A 17,418-nucleotide genomic window follows, 5' to 3' on the forward strand; every position below is an offset into this window, starting at 1 on the left:
CTATGACAATATGTGTACAGATTAGTAAAGACAATATAATCTGTTCCATCTGATTTGGAAAAGCATCATTATATACTTCCCCCTCTTCCCTCTCGTAAAGTAAATGCAAGTACTCTACAGAGGTTTTTGAAATGGATTTAAATTAAAAGGCAATGTTCCTGCGTTTAGCAGAGAATGAATTCACTGTAAACGCTGCTTATAATCCTCAATTAGCTTTACATTTATGTAACGCTTCAGCGATACAGACTGAACATACAGACTGAGCACCAAGTCAAAGTTAACTTTCTACTGAACAGCCACTCAACTGTAGAAGTCTTAGAGACAACCCTCATCTTTCACATGCAGACAATCACAGAGGATAAAGTCATAGTTTTTTTCCCAGGCTGAGTTCTTGTGGCCTTTGGTCTCTGTGTTGATTTGAAGTGGAGAAGGAGAGGGATAGAGAGGTGAGAGGAGAGAGAGAGAGAGAAGACAGACGGCGAGAGAGAGACAGACAGACAGAGAGAGACAGACAGACGGAGAGGGAGAGAGACAGACGGAGAGAGACAGAGAGACAGACGGAGAGAGACAGAGAGACAGACAGATGGAAAGTGAGAGAGAGTAGAGAGAGAGAGACACACACAAAGAGAGAGAGAGAGAGAGAGAGAGAGAGATTACTGATTAGAAAGAGATTATGTAGCTCCATCATGCATGCATCTGCTGCCACTTAGAGGAGCCAGTTAAGAGGAGCCTTAAGGTCTTTATTTTGTCATCGGTCCACAAAGATCCTGAATTGCTCTCCTCCGCTCAACAATCCTCTCCCATTCACTTAGTCTGTACTCACATACGTACGCACAGTCTATACAGTTGCAAGATCTTAATTTTACCAGTTTCTCACAGAAGGAAAATAATCTTGCAGCAACAGGAAATGTGAATTATTGTGTGGATTATAATTCCTGGACATTTTTATAGGGGTTGATAGATGTTTTTGTTTGGGTAAATCAAGTTGACATCTGTAAGTGGAAATTGCAAACTTAAGGAGACTTTTTACATCTCCTATACATGTATGTTGTTTCCTGCAACAACATTGTGATCAAATTAAAATCATATACCTGTATATGTCTAAATCTACACTTCTGTATTCATCTGTAGGTAGAGTTAGGGGGCATTGGGGGCACTAGCGGGATTGTTTGATTGTGTGAAGCGCAATGCCTGAGATGTACGCTTGTGGCGGTTGGTGATGTTTAAGATGAGGGAGGATGATTTTTTTATTTTTATTTTATGAGCGTGGCTTTATTTCTATTACAGCATGTTGGATGACTGTCCTTCATATTCCGTTCACCCAGCTCAATTTATTAGGTCGATAGGTTTAGGCTACTACATACCCATGAGGTTGCTACAACCTATGAATGAAAGTTTACAACGTAGGTGCACAGATCGAGAGAAAAATGTGAGTAATCAAGGTGACAGACAGTGACACATTCAATACTGCCTTGCACAATCTTGCCTGATCTAGGGTATAATCATTAGTCCAACAGTTGCAAATGAGAGTTTCTATTGGACAAATTCAGGTATGTTTATCTCTGTCTCGTTCTTTTTGCTTCCGTTTAAGAAATGTTTTTCAACAGAATTGGCAGAATGAATACACTCCTGATTACACGCAAACACAGTTCACTTTCATAGCAGCCACATACAAACAGCATGATTATTTTGCTCATTGTATAATTCCTTCTTGCATCTATGCAATCTCCTCCTCTAATATTTTACCTTCGCTTGTGGACTTCAGTGCACAATACATCAGCTGTCTGTGACCAATATCATAAACGCTAACTGCTACACACAGCCTACATCGTTGTCACCATATTAGCTAACGTCATAGTCAACATAGCTACTAGAACTAATGTGTTAGCAAACCCACTACAATAATGCAGTACAGTGTATAGTCAGCAAGCAGTTTAGCAGTTACGCCGGGAGGCCCCTGTGACAATAAATCAATAAAACCAAAAGCTTACCTTGACTTGGAAGAGTTATAGCTTCCCTCTCTGTTTGAGCTGGGTGTTTGAGTGTGGTAAACTAGTGATCTGCATTCGCTAGCTAAGTGAATGTTTTAAAAAAATACAATAAGATCTCTCTCTCTCTTCTTCATTTTTTTCAAAACTGTTCAACTATTGTTTGAGACAACTACTTACTACAATAGTTTTAGTTTTAGATATATGAAGTGTGCCTGATTCTTAATCTCAAAATGAAGTTTGCTTGCTTCTGTTTCTCAATGTGAAATGTGCTTGGTTCTGATTCTCAATATGATGTGTGCTTGGTTCTGATTCTCTATATGAAGTGTGCTTGGTTCTGTTTCTCAATTCTCGATATGAAGTGTGCTTGCTTCTGATTCTCGATATGAAGTGTGCTTGGTTCTGATTCTCGATATGAAGTGTGCTTGCTTCTGATTCTCGATATGAAGTGTGCTTGGTTCTGATTCTCGATATGAAGTGTGCTTGCTTCTGTTTCTCAGTTTTAGGTGTGTTTGGTTATATTAGTGTATAGGGGAGGGTGTTTTTCGGTTTCTCTGTGTGAGCTGTGAGGTGTGCTGTGCTTGTCCTGTTTAATCAGGGGCATGATGAGTACATCTGATTTGGAGTCAGTTGATCCACAACGTTCTGTCACTGTCTGGTCTGGAGCCAGTGCAGCAGCAGCTTAATTAACCAGCCTTAAGAGGATGAGGTAATCCTCATTCCTCAATTAGTGCTGGGGTCCTGAGAAGATTACCCTGACCTGTCTGTCAGAGGTCCAGCACCAAGGAAGTTACAGAAGATGAAGTGGGGATATTTGATATAAGGCCTTTTGAGAGCTTTCATTTAATTTCCACGGCTACATAGGAATTTGTGGAAATGTAACATCTTGACACCAAGTGAAATGTCAGTATGAATATGCAAGCACGTGTGCAATAGAATCAACTAAACTGTAATATTTTAACTTAAACTGAGAGTATTACATTTAGGTCAGACTCTTGTGTAGTAGGGAACACAAACACATAAACACAAACACACTCTGCCCTAAGCCAAGGACATGTATAGAAGAGGGAACACTCAGATTTAGGGGAGGTACCTCATTTTCTATGGATATGGCTTTGAACAGAAGCCTCTGGCCACACTCCTGCCATTTACGTATCACATACACACACACTCACACACACACAAACACTCACACAAACACAAAGATTCATACACAAACTCACGCACACACTCAAACACACACACACACACAAACTTGCGTACACACACACACTCACACACAAACTCACACGCTTATACACACACACACACACACACACACACACACACACACACACACACACACACACACACACACACACACACACACACTCCCTCTCTCTCTCCCTCCCACATCAGAGCACTTCTCATTCCGTCCCTCAGTCAGCTTCTACTTCTCCTTGTCTCTGCCCTACTTTTTTAGGTCCAGTACAGTAGTTAAATCAAAGTGATTGAAGCACTTGGGAGTTCATTCCAGTGGGGGGCTGCCTCATTGAATTACACTTTCAGCTGATGAGCGAAGCTTTTGGGGGGGATAACAATAAAAAGCTAGCATGCATAATTTAGTACAGACTTGCCACAAAAGGATGATAGATAGATGCGTAAGTGTTGGGACAAATATGGTCGTCTATACAGACACAATTAAGTGTTTTGGCATCCTTACATGATTCACTATTTCTTCTAAAAATAAGTTGAAATTGAAACCTTTGGGGTGTACACATTTTTTTATTTCACCTTTATTTAACCAGGTAGGCTAGTTGAGAACAAGTTCTCATTTGCAACTGCGACCTGGCCAAGATAAAGCATAGCAGTGTGAGCAGACAACAAAGAGTTACACATGGAGTAAACAATTAACAAGTCAATAACACAGTAGAAAACAAAGGGGGAGTCTATATACAATGTGTGCAAAAGGCATGAGGAGGTAGGCAAATCATTACAATTTTGCAGATTAGCACTGGAGTGATGAATGATCAGATGGTCATGTACAGGTAGAGATATTGGTGTGCAAAAGAGCAGAAAAGTAAATAAATAAAAACAGTATGGGGATGAGGTAGGTGAAAAAGGGTGGGCTATTTACCAATAGACTATGTACAGCTGCAGCGATCGGTTAGCTGCTCAGATAGCTGATGTTTGAAGTTGGTGAGGGAGATAAGAGTCTCCAACTTCAGCGATTTTTGCAATTCGTTCCAGTCACAGGCAGCAGAGTACTGGAACGAAAGGCGGCCAAATGAGGTGTTGGCTTTAGGGATGATCAGTGAGATACACCTGCTGGAGCACGTGCTACGGATGGGTGTTGCCATCGTGACCAGTGAGCTGAGATAAGGCGGAGCTTTACCTAGCATGGACTTGTAGATGACCTGGAGCCAGTGGGTCTGGCGACGAATATGTAGCGAGGGCCAGCCGACTAGAGCATACAGGTCGCAGTGGTGGGTGGTATAAGGTGCTTTAGTAACAAAACGGATGGCACTGTGATAGACTGCATCCAGTTTGCTGAGTAGAGTGTTGGAGGCCATTTTGTAGATGACATCGCCGAAGTCGAGGATCGGTAGGATAGTCAGTTTTACTAGGGTAAGCTTGGCGGCGTGAGTGACGGAGGCTTTGTTGCGGAATAGAAAGCCGACTCTTGATTTGATTTTCGATTGGAGATGTTTGATATGAGTCTGGAAGGAGAGTTTGCAGTCTAGCCAGACACCTAGGTACTTATAGACGTCCACATATTCTAGGTCGGAACCATCCAGGGTGGTGATGCAAGTCGGGCATGCGGGTGCAGGCAGCGACCGGTTGAAAAGCATGCATTTGGTTTTACTAGCGTTTAAGAGCAGTTGGAGGACACGGAAGGAGTGTTGTATGGCATTGAAGCTTGTTTGGAGGTTAGATAGCACAGTGTCCAAAAGGCGGGCCGAAAGTATATAGAATGGTGTCGTCTGCGTAGAGGTGGATCAGGGAATCGCCCGCAGCAAGAGCAACATCATTGATATACACAGAGAAAAGAGTCGGCCCGAGAATTGAACCCTTTGGCACCCCCATAGAGACTGCCAGAGGACCGGACAGCATGCCCTCCGATTTGACACACTGAACTCTGTCTGCAAAGTAATTGGTGAACCAGGCAAGGCAGTCATCCGAAAAACCGAGGCTCCTGAGTCTGCCGATAAGAATATGGTGATTGACAGAGTCGAAAGCCTTGGCAAGGTCGATGAAGACGGCTGCACAGTACTGTCTTTTATCGATGGCGGTTATGATATCGTTTAGTACCTTGAGTGTGGCTGAGGTGCACCCATGACCGGCTCGGAAACCAGATTGCACAGCGGAGAAGGTACGGTGGGATTCGAGATGGTCAGTGACCTGTTTGTTGACTTGGCTTTCGAAGACCTTAGATAGGCAGGGCAGGATGGATATAGGTCTGTAACAGTTTGGGTCCAGGGTGTCTCCCCCTTTGAAGAGGGGGATGACTGCGGCAGCTTTCCAATCCTTGGGGATCTCAGACGATATGAAAGAGAGGTTGAACAGGCTGGTAATAGGGGTTGCGACAATGGTGGCAGATAGTTTCAGAAATAGAGGGTCCAGATTGTCAAGCCCAGCTGATTTGTACGGGTCCAGGTTTTGCAGCTCTTTCAGAACATCTGCTATCTGGATTTGGGTAAAGGAGAACCTGGAGAGGCTTGGGCGGGGAGCTGCGGGGGGGGGCGGAGCTGTTGGCCGAGGTTGAAGTAGCCAGGCGGAAGGCATGGCCAGCCGTTGAGAAATGCTTATTGAAGTTTTCGATAATCATGGATTTATCAGTGGTGACCGTGTTACCTAGCCTCAGTGCAGTGGGCAGCTGGGAGGAGGTGCTCTTGTTCTCCATGGACTTCACAGTGTCCCAGAACTTTTTGGAGTTGGAGATACAGGATGCAAACTTCTGCCTGAAATACATAGGTATTTATTTTTGATTTAGAGGATTAAAAAAAATACATCTGAACTGAAAGTTAGATTTTTCACTTGAAAGGCAAAAAATGGCCTGGACTAAATTATACAAAATTCAAATGAATATGGTTGGAGGCAGGTGATTTTCGTGTATGTCTAATTTACCTCACCTGAGGTAAATTGCTGGTGCATACAGGGTACAAATAGCCATTCAACCAGTTCTGAAAAGTGAAAAGGGAACATTTTGCTCCATTGCACTCCAATGTAAAATGCAATGTTTGCATCTAACTGCATCTGCATATGCAACAGCTCCAACTGGAGGTGCAGAGTATCAAAGTATCCCACATTATACCAAGTGTTTAATTACAAACGATGGCGTTGCGAGCTGCATTGACAGCTTGGTACCATCAAGTGCACCATCACACAGATCACATTGGATTAGGCCTCCCTCTGCCTCCCACTCATTGATGGTAAATGAGCAGTTATTCCTGCCCCAGATTAGGACACAGGTCTCAATCCTCCACGGCAGCAGGGTTTAGACTGCAGGACAGATGCTTGTTATGATTCCAGATGGCTGGAATCAGGTCAGGGACAATGTTGTGGAGAAGTACAGATCAGGGTTGGGTTATGAAAAAATATCTGAAACTTTGAACATCCCACGGAGCACCATTAAATCCATTATAAAAAAATGGAAAGAATGTGTCGTATCAGAATTAGTTAGGTAACATTGATAAATAAGATGTTTTCATAAATATGCTTATGTGGGAAAAAGTCACTTGGGGCCCAGAGAGGGGAGAGGTCAGGCTTGTCTTCATATGTCAAACCTGTTAAACCATGTGATGCTATGAAGAATATCAGAAGGGGAGGAGGACAGAATGGAGGCTTGTCTTCTTATGGGAATGTGTCTGTAACTATTGTATGTCCCCTCTGAGGTTCCCCTTATCTTGACCTAGTATATGACCTAAGAGGCTCACTGTCTCCGTGAGCTTGTCCAGCAGGGGTTGTATTTGAGATGGGAGTATCTAGAATTGACAATTGATATATGCCATTGGATAAGGTCATGTTTGGGACTATGATGTACCAAGAACGAGAAGTAGAACCTCGTCTAAGAGAGCAAACTGAACAATAATTTATATCTAATGCTATCTATCTATGGGATACTCCTCTTTCAAGTAAAAGGTTCTTTGTGAACTGTTCCTGAGATCTGTGTTTCGTCATGTGAGTTGAGATGGGTGTGTCTTGGCTATAAATGATACAAAGAATTGTTTTGTAAGCACTCTCAGAGAATTCATTTATAGACACTGAATTCATCTGAGAGTCACAGGGCTATGGTGAAGCTCATATATAATTAAAGATGGACTTTATAATATAACTCTGACTTGTGTGTGGTTTGCTCTCTCAATGTTTAGTAATACAGAAAATTACCACGACATACAGTATGGCATAATGACAAACCTGCCAAGAGGGGCCGCCTACCAAAACTCACAGACCAGGGAAGGAGGGCATTAATCAGAGGCAACAAAGAGACCAAAGATAACCCTGAAGGAGCTGCAAAGCTCCACAGTGGCGACTGGAGTATCTGTCCATAGGACCACTTTAAGCCATACACTCCACAGAGCTGGGCTTTATGGAAGAGTGGCCAGAAAAAAGCCATTGCTTAAAGAAGAAAATAAGCAAACACATTTGGTGTTTGCCAAAAGGCATGTGAGAGAATCCCTTAATATCGTGCCCAGAATGAACTTCCTCCTACTCTGTCCCAGATGCTAATGTATGCATATTATTATTAGTATTGGATAGAAAACACTCTGAAGTGTCTAAAACTATTTGAATGATGTCTGTGAGTATAACAGAACTCATATGGAAGGCGAAAACCTGAGAAAAATCCAACCAGGAAGTGGGGCATCTGAGGTTTGTAGTTTTTCTAAGCTTGGCCTACCGAATTACACAGTGGGATATGGATAACGTTGCACTTCCTATGGCTTCCACTAGATGTCAACCGTCTTTAGAGACTTGAATGAGGGTTCTACTATAAAGGAGGGGCTCATGAGACCGGTTTTAGTCAGTGGTCTGGCAGAGTGTCTCAGGCTTGTGACGCGCACTCCCGACAGAGTTACCTCTCTTTCCAGTGCTTTTCTACAGACATAGGAATTCTCCAGTTGGAACATTGAGGTTTTATGTTAAAAACATCCTAACGATTGATTCCATACATCGTTTGACTTGTTTCTACGACCTGTAATTGAACTTTTTGAGTTTTTGTCTGGACGAAGTGCTTGCGCCTCATGAAGATTAATTAGTGGGCTGAACACGCTGTGGCCATTTGGACATAAATGATGGACTTTATGGAACTTTATGGAACAAATCAGAACAAATCAGTCATTTATTGTCGAACTGGGATTCCTGGGAGTGCCTTCTGATGAAGATCAAAGGTAAGTGAATATTTATGGTGTTATTTCAAATTTTTGTTGACTCCAAAATGGCGGATATTTCTCTGGCTGGATTGGGCTCTGAGCGCCGTTCTCAGATTATGCTTTTTAATAAGATAAAGTTTATTTAAAAATCTGACACAGCGGTGGCGTTAAGGAGAAGTCTATCTTTAATTATGTGAATAACACTTCTATCTTTTATCACTGTTTATTATGAGTATTTCTGCTAGATCACCGGATGTTATTGTCACGAACCGGCTCAAAGCCCGTAACAAAAGGGAGACAACGTGGAGATAAGGAGTAACAAAATATATATTTATTAACTAAAGCAACTAAGGAAAATATACAATGGTGTGTGTAATCAGTAATCAGTAGTGTAAGTGAGTGTTTTGCATGCATGAATGTGATAATGCAGGGTGTTGAAAGGTGCCAAAGCAAACAAACAAACAAACAAACAAAAGGCCACCAAGAACCACAACACAATATACAAAGGTGTCTGCATGGAGAGAGTCTCTTCCATGAATGTGGAAGAGGTCTATTTATCCTGGGAGACACCTGGCCCAGGTGTTTCCCATAAAGCTGACGACCCTCCCAACTCCGCCCACCGGCATCCTAATAAGGAAACAAGAACAAAGACATAATACGGCAGACAGAGTGGGAGGGTCGTCACAATATAAATATGCACATTATCGAACAAAACATACATGTCTTGTGTAACATGATGTCCTATGAGTGTCATCTGATAAAGATCATCAAAGGTTAGTGATTCATTTTATCTATATTTCTGATTTTTGTGACTCCTCTCTAGCTGGAAAAATGGCTGTGCGATTTTTTTTTGACTTGGCTATGACCTAACATAATCATATGTTGTGCTTTCGCTGTAAAGCATTTTTTGAAATCGGACATGATGGGTTGATTAAGGATGTTTATCTTTCATTTGCTGTATTGGACTAGAGTCGGCTTTCTATTCCGCAACAAAGCCTCCTTCACTCACGCCGCCAAACTTACCCTAGTAAAACTGACTATCCTACCGATCCTCGACTTCGGCGATGTCATCTGCAAAATAGCTTCCAACACTCTACTCAGCAAACTGGATACAGTTTATCACAGTGCCATCCGTTTTGTTACTAAAGCACCTTATACCACCCACCACTGCGACCTGTATGCTCTAGTCGGCTGGCCCTCGCTACATATTCGTCGCCAGACCCACTGGCTCCAGGTCATCTACAAGTCCATGCTAGGTGTGATCATTTATCACTCCAGTGTTAATCTGCTAAATTGTAATTATTCGCCTACCTCCTCATGCCTTTTGCACACAATGTATATAGACTCTCTTTTTTCTACTGTGTTATTGACTTGTTTATTGTTTACTCCATGTGTAACTTTGTGTTGTTGTCTGTTCACACTGCTATGCTTTATCTTGGCCAGGTCGCAGTTGCAAATGAGAACTTGTTCTCAACTAGCCTACCTGGTTAAATAAAGGTGAAATAAAAAATAAAATAAAAAATCGTCAGGAACTGGGAAAACTGGTCAGAATTGGAGGAATGATGGATGGCGCTAAATACAGAGAAATTCTTGAGGGAAACCTGTCTTCCAGAGATTTGAGACTGGGACGGAGGTTCACTGGACAATGGGACGGAGGTTAACTGGACAATGACCGTAAGCACACTGCTGAAGCAACACTTGAGTGGTTTAAGGGGAAACATTTAAATGTCTTGGAATGGCCCAGTCAAAGCCCAGACCTCAATCCAATTGAGAATCTGTGGTATGACTTGCTGTACACCAGCGGAACCAATCCAACGTGAAGGAGCAGGAGCAGTTTTGCCTTGAAGAATGGGCAAAAATCTCAGTGGCTAGATTTGCCAAGCTTATAGAGACATACCCCAGGAGACTTGCAGCTGCAATTGCTGCAGAAGGTGGCTATACAAAGTATTGACTTCGGGGGGGTGAATAGTTATGCACGCCCAAGTTTTCAGTTTTTTGTGTATCTTGTTTGTTTCGCCAAAAAAAATATTTTGCATCTTCAAAGTGGTAGGCATGTTGTGTAAATTAAATTATATAAACCCCTCCAAAATCTATTTTAATTCGGGGTTGTAAGGCAACAAAATAGGAAAAATGCTAATGGGTGTGAATACTTTCGCAAGCCCCTGTAGAGCAACATGTAAAACACATAGAAAAGACATAGAACAACACGTACACTACCGGTCAAAAGTTTTAGAACACCTACTCATTCAAGGATTTTTCTTTATTTTTACTATTTTCTACATCGTCGAATAATAGTTAAGACATCAAAACTATAAAATAACACATATGGAATCCTGTTGAACCTAAAAAGTGTTAAACAAATTAATATATTTGAGATTCTTCAAATAGCCACCCTTTGCCTTAATAACAGCTTTGTAATCTCTCAACCAGCTTCACCTGGAATGCTTTTCCAATAGTCTTGAAGGAATTCACACATTTGCTGAGCACTTGTTGGCTGCTTTTCCTTCACTCTGCGGTCCGACTCATCCCAAACCATCTCAATTTGGTTGAGGTCAGGTGGATTGTGGAGGCCAGGTTATCTGATGCAGCACTCATCACTCTCGTTGGTAAAATATCCCTTACACAGCCTGAAGGTGTGTTGGCTCATTGTCCTGTTGAAAAACAAATGATAGTCCCACTAAGCCCAAACCAGATGGAATGGCGTATCGCTGCAGAATGCTGTAGTAGCCATGCTGGTTAAGTGTGCCTTGAATTCTAAATAAATCAGACAGTGTCACCAGCAAAGCACCCCCACACCATTACACCTCCTCTATATGGTGGGAAATACACATGCAGAGATCATCCGTTCACCCACACCACATTGGGGCGGCAGGTAGCCGGTAAAAAAAAAATTACATCTAAAATATCACAGACACAGCAGTTGGAACCAAAAATCTCCAATTTGGTCTCCAGACCAAAGGACAAATTTCCACTGGTCTAATGTCCATTGCTCGTGTTTCTTGGCCCAAGCAGGTCTCTTCTTCTTATTGGTGTGCTTTAGTAGTGGTTTCTTTGCAGCAATTTGACCATGGAGGCCTGATTCACATCAGTTGATGTTGAGATGTGTCTGTTATTTGAACTCTGTGAAGCATTTATTTGGGCTGCAATTTCTGAGGCTGGAAACTCTAATGGCAGGTAACTCTAATGAATGAGTAAGCTCTGCAGCGGCGGTAACTCTGGGTCTTCCTTTCCTGTGGCGGTCCTCAAGAGAGACAGTTTTATCATAGTGTTGGACAGTTTTTGCGACTGCACTTGAATAAACTTTCAAAATTCTTGAAATGTTCCGTATTGACTGACCTTCATGTCTTATAGTAATGATGGACTGTCATTTCTCTTTACTTATTTGCACTGTTCTTGTCATAATATGGACTTGGTATTTTACCAAAAAGGGCTATCTTCTGTATACCCACCCCACTACCTTGTCACAATACAACTGATTGGCTCAAACGCATTAAGAAGGAAAGCAATTCCACAAATAATTTCTGTTAATTGAAATGCATTCCAGGTGATTACCTCATGAAGCTGGTTGAGAGAATGCCAAGCGTGTGCAAAGCTGTCATCAAGGCAAAGGGTGGCTACTTTGAAGAGTCTAAAATACAAAATATATTTTGATTTGTTTAACACTTTTTTTTGCTTACTACATGATTTCATATGTGTTATTTCATAGGTTTGATGTCTTCACTATTAGTCAAATAAATAGTTTAAAAAAATAATAATTGAATGAGTTGGTGTTCTAAAACTTTTGACCGGTAGTATAGAACACATAGAACAACACATTGAACAATACATGACCACAGGTATGTGGACACTGTCAAACATTACAGTTTTTTCTGAATGCTTAAACATTAACAGTCATTCTTGAAGCACTATAGTCTGAAACCATTAACACTTGTAGCCAATGCATTCATCAAGTGTGCCAAACCTTTTTACACTCAGTTTGTAATTGTACTACACATTTTTTGCTAAACTGTAAATACAACTCACTGCTTTACACTCAATTTGCAATTTAATAACACACTTCTGGCAAAACTGTTAACATTGGTCTCTACATTGCTACACTATTTCGAAATGAGAACCGGTAAGTAACTGTAAGTGCTGTAGTCTTACTGGTACAGAAATATGTATTATACTTTCATAATGAGAAGGATCTATCACTTAAACCATTCAAATGTTTTTACAGAACTGCAAGAAAACCAGTATCTGGTGGAAGAGGTCGACTGTTCAACCCAGAGCAGGAGACCCACATTGTAAATATGGTCATTGCAAATAACTGCATCAGACACAGAGAACTGCAGGACCACATAATGTCAGATAACACCATATTCCAAAACGTCAACAGAGTGAGTCTCTCTGCACTGTCTTGTCCACTGAAACAGAGTGAGTCTCTATGCACTGTCTCGTCTACTGAAACACAATAGAATTAGGATGAAGCAGCTGTACAGAGTCCCCTTCGAAAGAGACTCAGACCGTGGAAAACAACTGAGATATGAATATGTGCAGGTAAGCTATACTATCCTATCATTGGTACTGGATCTAGAAGTGTATGGTGCTACATCATATTGACTGATCCCTGTCTTTTCCTACTGTGCTACATTGTTTTGTCTTGTCTCTTTCAGAGAGTCATGGAGCTAGAAAAAGATGCAGTGCATCATGAGCTAATATATGTGGACGAGGCAGGTTTCAACCTTGTAAAAACAAGGGGCCGCGGCAGAAATATCATCAGACACGTTGCCATCATCAACGTCCCGGGACAAGTGGTGGCAACATATCAATGTGTGTGGCTATTAGCCAAAATGGCGTCCTTCACCATCATGCCCATACAACAGGCCCATACAACACTGCACACATTATCACATTTCTGGACCCCCTCCACAACAGACTAATCCCTAATGACCAGGGGCCAGAGCAGCCCAGGTACGTTATCATCTGGGACAATGTTAGTTTCCACCGGGCTGCTGTGGGCCGCAATTGGTTCACGGGTCACCCACTTTTCATCGCACTCAAATCTCCCCTATACTCTCCTTTCTGGAATCCTATTGAAGAATTCTTCTCTGCATGGCGTTGGAAGGTGTATGATCACCAGCCCCACCAATCCCCTTCTACAGGCAATGGAGGAGGCTTGTGGAGACATCGATTAGGAGTCATGCCAGGCCTGGATACGGAACCCCATGTGATACTTTCCACCCTGCCTTCGTCAAGACAACATCGCATGTGATGTGGATGAAGTCTTATGGCCAGACCCACGAAGGACGAGATGTAGCCTCGTTTTTTTTATTTTATTTTTTTCTACCACAAATGTTTTTGTTTTCTTCTACTGCGCTTTTGTGTTAGAACATTTAGAAAAAATATATATGTTTTCCCCTTATTTGTGTTGACTGTGTGTTATGTTCGGAAAACACTTCCATACTTTACACATTTGGACACCTGTGTGTTTACTACATGTATGACAAAAAAAAAAATCTAACTGCTGTGCCCTGCACACAGAAAAAGAAAAAGCCACAAGTGTTTTTCATTTTTACCATCAGTGCCTAGTTGGTGCTTCGTGTACTTATTCAAATGATGGTTTGGGTGTACTGTATTGACGCAAAAACACAATTTGTTTTAAGAGTTTGAAGAGTTTTGCAAGAATTGTTTGCTTTTGCAAGAGATTTATAATGTTTGGTGTAAGGTTTTGTGGTTAGTGTGTAGAGTTTTGCAAAGATGGCCTATAGTTTCAAAGATAGTGCCTAAGTAATCAGAAAAACACTGTAATAAGGAGTTGGTCCCCCTTTGCTGCTATAACAGCCTCCACTCTTCTGGGAAGGCTTTCCACTAGATGATGGGACATTGCTGCGGGGACTTGCTTCCATTCAGCCACAAGAGCATTAGTGAGGTCGGGCACTGATGTTGGGCGATTAGGCCTGGTTCACAGTCGGCGTTCCAATTCATCCCAAAGGTGTTTGATGGGGTTGTGGTCAGGGCTCTGTGCAGGCAAGTCAAGTTCTCAACAAACAATTTCTGTATGGACCTTGCTTCGTGCACAGGGGCATTGTCATGCTGAAACAGGAAAGGTCCTTCCCAAACTGTTGCCACTAAGTTGGAAGCACAGAATCATCTAGAATGTCATTGTATGTTGTAGAGTTAAGATTTCCCTTCAATGGAACCTAGAGACCTAGCCCGAACCATGAAAAACTGCCCCAGACCATTATTCCTCATCCACCAAACTTTACAGTTGGCACTATGCACTATGCTTCCACCAAACCAAGATTCGTCCGTCGGACTGCTAGATGGTGAATCGTGATTCATCACTCCAGAGAACGAATTTCCACTGCTCCAGAGTCCAATGACGGTAAATTTTGCACCACTTCAGCTGATGCTTGGCATTGCGCATGGTGATCTTAGGCTTGTGGGCAGCTGCTCGGCAATGGAAACTAATTTCATGAAGCTCCTGACGAACAGTTATTGTGCTGATGTTGCTTCCAGAGGCAGTTTGGAACTCGGTAGTGAGTGTTGCAACCGAGGACAGGCGATGTTTACGCACTAAGGGCTTCAGCACTCAGCGGCCCCTTTCTGTGAGCTTGTGTGGCCTACCACTTTGCGGCTGAACCGTTGGTGCTCCTAGATGTTTTCACTGCACAATAACAGCACTTACAGTTGACCGGGATAGCTCTAGCAGGGCAGAAATTTGACGAACTGACTTGTTGATGGTGCCAAGTTGAATGTCACTAAGCTCTTCAGTAAGGCCATTCTACTGTAAATGTTTGTCTATGGAGATTGCATGGTGGTGTGCTCGATTTTATACGCCTGTCAGCAACGGGTGTGGCTGAAACAGTCGAATCCACTAATTTGATGTGGTGTCCACATACGTTTGTATATATGGTGTAGAACAACACATAGAAAACATAAAATAACACAGAACACATAAAATAACTCAGAACACATAGAATAACACAGAACACATAAAATAACTCAGAACACATAGAATAACACATAAACGAAAACAACACAACACATAACACATAGAAAGGAAGGGAAAGGGGGATACCTAGTCAGTTGGACAACTGAATGCATTCAACTGAAATGTGTCTTCCGCATTTAACCTAACCCCTCTGAATCAGAGAGGTGCGTGGGGATGCCTTAATTGACATCCACGTCATCGGCATAGAACATATAGAACAACACATAGAACACATAAAACCACACACAGAACACAAAAACCACACATAAAGCACATAAAACCACACATAGAACACAAAAACCACACATCGAACACATAGAACACATAAAACTACACAGAACCACACGTAGAACACACAAAATCACACATAGAACACATAAAACATAAAACTACACACAAAACCCACACATAGAACACATAGAACCACACGGAGAACACATAAAACTACGCACAGAACACATAAAACCACACACAGAACACATAAAACCACACACAGAACACATAAAACCACACATAGAACACATAAAACTACACACAGAACACATAAAACCACACACAGAACACATAAAACCACACACAGAACACATAAAACCACACATAGAACACATAAAACTACACACAGAACACATAAAACCACACATAGGCCCCAGTGTGAACTCACGCTCTAAATCTATAATACGTAATTTATTCTACATTATTTCTCATCCTAAACTGTGTTGTTGTTAGACCGCAAAACCAAGTGTCGCTGTACTATAAAGAAGGCTATACAGTGTGTATCTATAAATCTATAGAACATGTCCATTTATTTACAAAATCACACATAGAACACATAAAACATAAAACTACACACAAAACCCACACATAGAACACATAGAACCACACGTAGAACACATAAAACCACACATAGAACACTTAAAACCACACACAGAACACATAAAACTACACACATAACACATAAAACCACACATAGAACACATAAAACTACACACATAACACATAAAACCACACATAGAACACACAAAACTACACACAGAACACATAAAACCACACATAGAACACACAAAACTACACACAGAACACATAAAACCACACACAGAACACATAAAACCACACACAGAACACATAAAACCACACATAGAACACATAAAACTACACACTGAACACATAAAACCACACACAGAACACATAAAACCACATACAGAACACATAAAACCACACACAGAACACATAAAACCACACATAGAACACATAAAACCACACACAGAACACATAAAACCACACACAGAACACATAAAACCACACACAGAACACATAAAACCACACATAGAACACATAAAACTACACACAGAACACATAAAACCACACACAGAACACATAAAACCACACATAGAACACATAAAACTACACACAGAACACATAAAACCACACACAGAACACATAAAACCACACACAGAACACATAAAACCACACATAGAACACATAAAACTACACACAGAACACATAAAACCACACATAGAACACATAAAACCACACACAGAACACATAAAACCACACATAGAACACATAAAACTACACACAGAACACATAAAACCACACATAGGCCCCAGTGTGAACTCACGCTCTAAATCTATAATACGTAATTTATTCTACATTATTTCTCATCCTAAACTGTGTTGTTGTTAGACCGCAAAACCAAGTGTCGATGTACTATAAAGAAGGCTATACAGTGTGTATCTATAAATCTATAGAACATGTCCATTTATGTTATATTATTTTACTACCTTGTAGTAAACATTATTATTTTAATATACACCCCGATACTAGATGCAGAGTTTATATATAAGGTTATTCAGCTACTAACTACTAGATATCTGTATTTAGAGTTTATATAAAATGTTATTTAGCTACTAACTACTAGATGTCTGTATTCAGAGTTTATATAAAAGGTTATTCAGCTACTAACTACTAGATGTCTGTATTTAGAGTTTATATAAAAGGTTATTCAGCTACTAACTCTACTTTATGTCTGTAGTCTTTTACATGTTATAAAGCCCAACAGTTCCTCTTTTCATCCCAGTAAACACTACCTGCATTGCAATGCTAC

At 41.2% G+C, this 17,418-nt stretch overlaps 1 protein-coding gene across 2 annotated transcripts in view; it reads left to right on the forward strand.

Annotated features, from left to right (window-relative positions):
• LOC109898656 (voltage-dependent calcium channel subunit alpha-2/delta-4-like) overlaps positions 1-17,418 on the forward strand; it is an 84,162-nt gene that overhangs the window by 54,659 nt on the left and 12,085 nt on the right. The gene's annotated exons all lie outside the window — the stretch shown is intronic.

This window comes from Oncorhynchus kisutch, linkage group LG10 (assembly GCF_002021735.2).
Source record: "Oncorhynchus kisutch isolate 150728-3 linkage group LG10, Okis_V2, whole genome shotgun sequence".
Lineage (NCBI taxonomy): Eukaryota > Metazoa > Chordata > Actinopteri > Salmoniformes > Salmonidae > Oncorhynchus > Oncorhynchus kisutch.